The following is a 9,797-nucleotide window of genomic DNA, read 5'->3' on the forward strand; positions in this document are numbered from 1 at the left end:
TCGAGTTTCCGGTCGAAAAATACCCTCAGACACCGAGTTTCAAAAAAATTCATCGAACAGAAGCCGACATAGCATTTTAGGCCACGTCCGCCATCTTGGATTTGAGAATTTTCAAGAATCGACTAAAAATTCGAGTTTTCCGTCGAAAAGTACTCCTGATCCCGCGGTTCACATAGCTCTAACGAACAGAAACGGAGGCAACCAAAGCTGGCAACCAAAGCGGAGGCAAACCAGGGCTCATTTTAGGCCACATCCAACATTTCGGAGTTTAGAATTTTAAAAAGTTGATTAAAAATTCGAGTTTTCCGTTGAAAAATACCGTGTGATACCGCGTTTCTCAAGACTCGAACAAACAGAAACCGAGATAGCATTTTAGTCCCCGTCCGCCATCTTGAATTTGAGAATTTTAAAAAATTGACAAAAAATTCGAGTTTCCTGTCGAAATATACCTCCTGACACCGAATTTCAGAAAAATCCATCGAACAGGGGCCGAGATAGCATTTTAAGCCATTTCGGATTTTCGAATTTTGAATTTTTTGAATTTTGACAGATTTTGATTTAAAACGCGTGATCCCCAAAATCGAAGCTCAGATTGGGATTCCTCGTAAAAAATCGATGCGATTTCATGTATCATACCCTGACACCGAATTTCAGGAGAATCTATCGAACAGGAGCCGAGATGGCATGTTAAGCCACTTCAGAAATTTCGGATTTTTGAAGTTGAAAAATTTGACTTAAAACGCGTGATACCCAAAATCGAAGTTCAGATTCGGATTCCTCGTTAAAACTTGATACAATTTCATGTATCATACCCGAGCATAGCGTGAAGGAAAGAGACGTAACGTAGACATACTGATTCGAGCATATGAATGCAACGTGGCAACATGGGTAGTGCTCAGTGGGTCAGCGGAGGAGGAAGAATAAGAATTTATCGTAAGGAATTCCTCGGGACGAAACCGAACGCTTGCTAAGCGCCGGCGCGGCGTAGTTCAAAGGGGAAGTATGACAGAAATCTATACGCGTCGTTAAACCTTTTTCCTTCACGCTATTTTAACATATGATACATGAAATCTCATCAATTTTTCACGAGGAATCCGAATCTGAGCTTAGATTTTGGATATTCCGAGTTTTAATCTATTTAAAATCGTAAGAGAATTTACAGAATTGTCCTTGAAAATTGATCACACATTAGTGTTTTTTTACGTCATTAAACCTCTTTCCTTCACGCTATTCTAACATTATGATGCATAAAATCTCATCAATTTTTCCCGAGGAATCCGAATCTGAGCTTAGATTTTCGATATTACGCGTTTTAATATATTTAAAATCGTAGGAGAAATTACAGAATTGTCCTTGAAAATTGATCACACATTAGTGATTTTTTACCCCGTTTTTCTTCTACGTTCACGTAATGAAATTAGATCAACAGTTGACTTATCGACTAGTCTAGCCTAACCCCCCAGAATCGGTCTAAAGGGCGAACGATTTTATCAGATAAGATGTGCGGTCCTAGTTTCCGGGCAATTGCGGTTTGATGGAAGCTGCGATGAGGAGAAACGGAAGATATGCGAAACTCGGGCGGATATTAAGTGAGAAACCAGGTAGGGGAAAGGCTAGCTTTCTTCCCGAAAAGTTAGTGCTCGGGCCAACTTACATGGTCACTGGAGCATTGTATAGCAGGTTGTGGGAAACTATTTTTTTGCAGCAACAACCAATTGGATCGCATTTTGCAAAAAGGAACTAAGAGCATTTCAATGTTGCTGGGATTGTGCAACTTAGGTACATTCTTTGCGAAAAGTAAACTTTGCGACGGTAATTTTCGTCTTGAATTCATAGTTTATTGGGAGTAGAGGTGAAACTAGTTTAGATGATCGTTTATGTTTGCAAGGTTAGCGACATTGGAATGCTCTTGAGAGCATTATTCTCCATCATAGGCGTAGCTAGGGGGGTCCTGGGGGGGGGACTGCCCCCCCCCCCCAGAAAAACGGGATCTTCCATTCTTCACTCCCCCCCCGCTCTCTTCACCACGAGAGGTGGTCCCATAGCCCCCCCCCCTCCCCAGAGAAATTTCCTAGCTACGCCCCTGTTCTCCATTGGTTTACAAACCTGCCGATTAGATTGAAAAAGTCGACTAAATACTGAATCCACTTGCAAGAATCCGCCGAAAAACACCAAAACAAGAGGAGTCCCTTCAAATAACAGATAGACAACATGCCCGACACCTCCATGCAGCTGCATTTATTTCACCCCTTTCATGTTGCTTGCAACTTAGGTACATTCTTTGCGAAAAGTAAACTTTGCGACGGTAATTTTCGTCTTGAATTCATAGTTTATTGGGAGTAGAGGTGAAACTAGTTTAGATGATCGTTTATGTTTGCAAGGTTAGCGACATTGGAATGCTCTTGAGAGCATTATTTTCCATCATAGGCGTATCTAGGGGGGTCCTGGGGGGGACTGCCCCCCCCCCTCCCCAGAAAAACGGGATATTCCATTCTTCACTCCCCCCCCGCTCTCTTCACCACGAGAGGTGGTCCCATAGCCCCCCCTCCCCAGAGAAATTTCCTAGCTACGCCCCTGTTCTCCATTGGTTTACAAACCTGCCGATTAGATTGAAAAAGTCGACTAAATACTGAATCCACTTGCAAGAATCCGCCGAAAAACACCAAAACAAGAGGAGTCCCTTCAAATAACAGATAGACAACATGCCCGACACCTCCATGCAGCTGCATTTATTTCACCCCGTAATCGCTATCTATACTATAAGCTCCAAGACCTCCTAATTTTGCGAAACTGGTAACGCTTAGTTCCAGCGTTCTACCGGGCCGATTTTCATGATTTTTGCGGCTATCGACGGGCAATTGCCTCTAGATAAGCCAACTTTTTTCAGATTTTCAAAATATGGCCCAGGTTTTTTTATATTACGTGGTAAAGTTGCGAATTCTCCCATTTAAACAATGTAAATTTATACTTTTTGTCATAGTTCGTTTGAGCGTTCTACCGGGCCGATTTCCATGATTTTTGCGTAAATCGACAGGTAATAGGCTCTAGATGAGCCCGCTGCAATCAGATTTTGGAAAAAGGACCCAGGTTTTTTTAAAATCACGTTATAAAAGTGAGTGAGTTTACAGAATGCTCCGGTACTGCTACCGCTATGCGCGGGAGGATGCGCAATGGTCGAGGAGGTTGCGCAGTAGCTGGGTAGCCTGCGCATCAGCTCTACACTTATCTACACAAGATTCGCACTAGCGACCTCATGTCGAGCGGTGGCCGAGTCGTCTAAGACGTAGAAAGCGTCCGCTTTGATCACAGTGTGGGTTTGATCCCCGACTCATGTAATCTTAATTATTACCTGACTTTCACTGTTCATTGTTTTATTGCAATATTTCATCAAGCAGTCATTCCAAAACGCGTCCTTTTAATTTTAAAGTATTTTAAAGTAAAGTTTAAAATTAAAGTATACCTCATATCGTATTTTTTTAGGGGAAAAATAAAACTAACACTGATAGGAGGGTAAAAATAGGGCCGCGAAGCGGCCCATTGATGGCGCGGAGCGCCTTCAGGGGGTTGGGCCGCGTAGCGGCCAGGGGGCGTAGCCCCCTAGTATATTCTATCCTGTACCACTCGGGTTGACCGGTCGGTCGCATGCATTCCTCGGAGGAAAAGCCCTGCGGTAATCCTCGCAAATCGCCAACTTAGGGATTATTTACTTATTAAAACGCATATAAGAAAAAGAAAAAAAATATAATGGCATCGAAGCAAATACTGCCTCGCGAGGAGTCGATTATTTATATCGGATTTTAATGGAAGAAAAGCATAGTTGCCACTTGAGAGGGATCGCCACTAGACGCGGGAACTGCAAAAGCGCGTATCTTGGTTTGCGACGCCTCAGACTTCCTGCCATTATGTTTTATAACTGAAAATCAACATCCCTCCTTGAAAACTTCCCCTGATTTCCCTTCCTTGTGTTCATTATACGTTCAAAGAAAATTTCAAGCAATGCTACTGGTTCGTTCTCCTTCAATTAAAAAAATAATGGGAGTAGAAATTTTGAATTCAGGGTGTCTACAAGTCCTGAATTACCGGAAATATAACTGATTTTTTGAGGGCGGTCCGGAAGTACTGATAAAGTGCCGATATTCCGCAGAAAGGTCCGGAATTGTTTTAGATTTTTTGTCATTTTTGTCGCAATTTGAAATTTTTCTAATTTCGTTAAAAGGAGGTACTGAAAAAGTACGAAACTTTTCTGTTGGAGGAGGTACTGAATTTCTTGAGAATGCACGGAAAAATCACTGTAAAAGTAGGCACTTATTTTTGACCAGCCTGTTTTAGTATAGACACCCTGATTATCGCGGATGAGATACGCGATTTTGCAGTTTCGTCGTTACACTGCGCTGGAACCGCTGTGAATAACGCGAGTGGCCAAGATGAAGATCTGCTCCAATTACTCGAGTGGTTAACGAGTGTAAAATCCCAGCCTCTGGGCTGACTAATCAAGAAAATCACGTGTTTGCCCGCCTAGACCCAGACTCGACAACCGCACGCCGATGCGATGTTGCGCCGCGAACTGTCTGTCCACTCCCGTGCATCGGTGTAAGTGTGAATGTGGGTGTCACTGCGACACGTCAGGCGTGCGCAATTGTTTTCACTTAGGGATAGAATCCACTCAGTGTCCGGTAATGGAACAGGATAGAGATGATCGCTAATAGTATTCAAAAATCATTCCTTGAGTATTAATGCTGCGCAAGCTACGTATCCGAAAATTTTGATATCAAGCGGAACTAAGCGCCATAGGGGGAGGAAGAGAGAGGGGGGTTGGATTGGCGGGTGTTGTGGAGCGCGATGCCAGTCCGTCCTACACTTGCAATAGGACTCGCCTCGTCCATGGCGCTTAGTTCCGTTTGACAGAACGCGCTATCCGGGATTCTAAAATCCTCAAAAGGAACTCAATTCGGCGCTTAGTTCTATTTAACAGAAATACGTCCAATTGTACATATAAGTGCGTCGATGGGAATAGTGCGAAACCACGTACAGTGGTTATTGCAGTGGTTCAGAATCTTCGCTCCTGCCTCATTTTTTCAAAGGAAATTTAGCCAATTTCATAGCTTGAAATTTATCTGCTCACACAGAGAAGAAAAATCGAGTTTTAAAAAAATTACGTTGTCTAGTTTTCTGAACAAAAAATGAAGTATGACAGGAAGTCTGCATCGTCGCAAATGGAGATACGTGGTTTCGCACTTTAGCCATCGATATAGTAAAATTATTGTCATCGTATCGGGGTGCTAGGTATGTTGTCTATTCACTAATTGAAGGGGCTCCTCTTATTGTTTATCGCGGTATAATTGATTTAAGTTTTTAAGGCAATTTTGTTTTGCGTTGCGACTTGCCCACCTTTCTCACACGCGAGTTTCCATTTCATTGGCCGCATAAAATTGGCGGTCATTGAATGATGCAGAAATATTAATTGCTATTTCATGGTAAAAAAATGCAATTTTATTACATTGAATTGCAAAATTGCAGCTTGGCTCACCTGAAATCGAAATTTTTAATGGAGTTAAATGGAGGAGAAATAGTGTTGCCACAATGCAAAATCGCCACTGCGTGCGTGCGTGTCTGCGTGCGTGACTTCTACGCGCTTGCCCTGAAAATTTTCCGCTCAAGCTGAGGGTCTAGAACATGAATTCCCGTGGCCTGTAAACTGTTGGACAAAACTTATAGTGGCTCCATGCAGAATAGGAATAATTACATCGCAACTATTGACAACTGCCGCAATTTTTTTTTTATTTTTCCCCCTTTTTTTTCCTTCTTCTCCTGAAAGTGGACATTCGCATGTTTATTCTTCTCCACCAAAATTTTATACATAAATATCAAGAGACTGCTGAAAAAATTTTATACGGTGAAATCAATGAAACCTTTTTCAAACCTCTAGCTACGTCTCGTTAACAAAGACGCTTAGGTAAACTTAAAAGAGCCTTTAAATTTTTCACATCCTGTCGGACCACTCCGATGTGTGGTGGCGCTTCACCAAATCCAGTTCCGGAACTACTTACACTCAAGGGATTTATTTTCAAAAAGTTTTCCTTTTGCTTATCGTATTTTTACTTTGAAAATAATCCTCGATTCTTATATCAATGCCTTATGATCCACGCCATCATCATAGTATGAAATGTTACTTGACATAGGTCGTGGATATCAATGAAAGACGCCTTATCAGTAAAATGAAAAAATAAAAATCGGAATTTGCACTTCACGTAAAATGCATGTTTTTTTCCGTCAACGCTTGCGGGTTTTTGCTCTTATTCTTACTCTTCACTCTCGTTCCTCTTCCCAGCTGAAATGTAGTCGTGTTCGCGGCGAGATTACTCTTGATTATTCACGAGAATTTTCCTCAAAATCGCTGGATTTACCGCGACGGGTGTATATTTTACGAGTCCTGGGAATTTTGAAGCAATCGGAGGTGCAAAAATTCTACCACGATTCGCGTGTTTTTGGGACTTCCTGATTCGCTGTCGCAATGAATTATCTCCACGCGCAGGTGGTCGCGCTTAACATTTTAACTCCGTTGATTTTTTCGTGGAAGCTTTAGCGTTAAGACCGCAAAATTTCGATCCTCGGAAGAATTTTCAAGCATGGTTCAAGGCTGAGTTATTGGAATCTGATCACAGTTCTCGCATTTTCAAGATCATGAAAACTTTTTGAGTCTAAGTTTCCTTCCTATTTGCAATCAAAATTTGCAGAATTGATTCGTTAACAGGAGACCACTGTATTAGTATGAGGAGTATATTGCAACCCTTGCAATGAAGGCTCGTGAAAAATCAATGAAAAACTTGTGACAAAAGAATCAGCTATATGTGATAATTAAAAAGGCTTTGAACCTATTATTTGAGAATCCATTGCCCGATTCATCGAAAAATTCAAAACAAATCGTAAAGAGTCTTTCACCCGAAAAAAAACTTTTCTTGGATAAGACATAAACGCGACATTTTGAAACATGGAAAACTTAAAGGAAAAAAAGAGGGGGGGGACGCAAAAAACTGCATGTAAAGTGATCTTCAAACGCTGTTTTTTAGGTTAGTTTTAAAGGCTTGAAAGCCCCATAAAATTTGTTATATTTTTACGAATTTATTTCATGTGTTCTCTCCCTAATCTTTACAAAGGTCTCTTAGCTTTTTAGGTACAAAAAAAGTTGAAAAATGCGTATGTACCTAATGTAAATGGACAGGCAACAGCAAGTGTTTTTCAACCTCCTTTTAACTTTCTACATGATTCTCACTGGTTTTAGGTACCAGCAAAGCTTTTACAAGCTTTTACTGAAAGGTATGTTGAATTATACGGACAAAAATTTAACTTTATTTCCTACTTATCGTACACTCAGTTCTAGCTTCACAGTAATTTCACCTTAAGTATCACCACCTTTTTAAAATTAAGGTTTAATTCGCCACAGAATTAAAACTTTTTGATCTTTAACCTGCGGTTATTATTGTTTCCATGAATATTTTAAGTTTTTTCCAGCCTAATTTAAGCTTAAATATTTGTACTTTCCTACTCCGAGTAGCATCAATTTGATTTTGAACTTTTAGGAGGTCAGATATCTCTCTAGATCCAGCCAGAAATTTACAAGTGTGAAGTGTATTTTTTCACAAAAGCAATCATTATCCACGCATCCATTTTTACGCTTGAATAATCATGCAAAAAAAATAAACTAAAATAAATACATAATAGAAAAAAGAAAGAAAAATAATGTAAACGCTGATGACTACGCTAACTGCATGTTCGCGCGATGAATTCACAGCATCACTGATAAGCGTCCGCGTAAAAGCCAAGGTGCAAAGTTGGTGACGGGGAAAAACATTAAAAAGTGCACCTTGCGACCGATTCGCACAAGAGCTTTCTCGGAACGCGTATGAAGCAACGGGATAAACCCTGCTAAATCAACAGCTACTCCCAGTCGTGTGATCATGACCGCTTCATTATGAGTCTCATAAAACTATATGTTGAGAGAGAAACAACCGGAGCGCTAACTGCTAGTTTTTTTTAAAAAAGGGGACTTCCCAACGCCTGGGGGGTCGTGAGTTTTAGGAATTTCAGAGCTGCCCCTCTAATGTTGCCAATTTTGTCAGTAGCGTGTTAGAGGTTCGTCTCAAACGAACGCTGAGAAAAATTCATGGATTAAGGCTGTCCATTGATAAACGTTGTCAGCAGGCTGATTATTGAAATTAATAGACAAAGCGATAGACTAAGGAGACTTAGGGAGTATGGAGCGATCCTACGTTGGTTGAAATGGGTGGTTCCTATAGACTAAAGGAGAAAATAATGGACTAACTACAAGGCCTCTCGTTGGTTGCCTTTAGTTAGTCTATTACCTACCTCCTTTGTCCATTGCAACCTCCACCTCCACCAATAGGACCTCTCCATGTCCCTTTTGTATTCTTTGTCTGTAGCCTTGTCTATCAATTTCAATAATCGGCCTGCAGGCGCCGGTTTTCTCAGAGGGCAACCTTGTAATACATTCAAACAATTGTCTAAAGCATTTTTCGGAAAACTATCAATGTCACGATTAAAAAGCAGTAATTTTACTTCATCAGTGCGATGGGCGACGCTGTGTTCAAGTTGAGTTATGAGAGAAACAATTAAAGCACCCTCAGTTAGTATCGCATGCAAGAACAGTGAGCGCATTCCATCATAGCGCCTGGATGCAACTATTCGAGCTCCACGGATGTCCGAGTTGCATACGCGTGAAAGTGAAGGCGTTTTGATTCTCCAGGCTCTCACTACTTCACTCGCAGCGCGGCGAGTCAACAGTGGAGTCGTCAATGGACTTTCCAGAGGAAAAAGCAAACGAAGACTATTCTTAAGAAAACCTCTAGTTAGGAATTTCTCATCTTTTAGTTTTTCGGCATGCGTTAAGGCAACGTAGGCTATACCAGGCTCATGTCACGAACAAATTAACTTGGAAGTTTACAGACCGGTCGTGGAGTTTCAAAAGGAAGGAGTTTGCTCGTCTGCTGAGGGACCTATCAGGAGTGAAGTTGGAATTACGTCGCTAAATCCATCACGCGTAAAAATTACACTCTGTATCAACCAAATCGAGAACAAACCCCGTATCCTACAATCTTCACTAGCAGACCGCATTTTTTATTCGGTGTCACTACTCCAATTTACTTGCTTTTTTCCCCTCCTTATCCTCAATTCACTCGGGAGGACTGACCTTAACGAAGCTTGGGTAATTCCCAGCCGGTTTGGCGGGTAGGGGGGAGGGGGGGGGGGTAAGAGACCCTGATTTATCGGGATCTCAAGAAGAGGAGGAGTCAGGGGGTTGGTCTTAGATAGAGGCGTCTCGAGATGTTGGAGCAATTTTTTTATTCCTTGCAATTATATTCTATCATTATTTCGGAACGATTTTCTTCTAACCTTGAATAAATTCAGAATACCTGTTGCGAATTGAGGGTAGGCAATTACTTTAATTGTTTGAAAATCGCTCGATGAGGGAAAACCTGGGTGACTATGTTCACAGTTAGGAGAGAGGGAAGGTTAAGATGAACGAAATTGACATATACACATAAAAACTGTCGGTGTAGTATGAGTCATAGATGATTTGTATGTGTTAAGGGTGACATAGAAGGTTTTCTCGCGAAACAATATACATGTGGAATTAGTAGGGAGTAGCTTTCCTCGCAGCATTGATCGTATTTCATGTAGCTACTAACGTTAGCTATACGTTCCGTTACGACTAAAATCGTTCGACGTCCAAATGAAATACGAGTATAGGTACATTGAGTTCGAGCGACTGTCGTACAGTG

Source organism: Bemisia tabaci, chromosome 1, assembly GCF_918797505.1.
Source record: "Bemisia tabaci chromosome 1, PGI_BMITA_v3".
NCBI classification, from domain to species: domain Eukaryota; kingdom Metazoa; phylum Arthropoda; class Insecta; order Hemiptera; family Aleyrodidae; genus Bemisia; species Bemisia tabaci.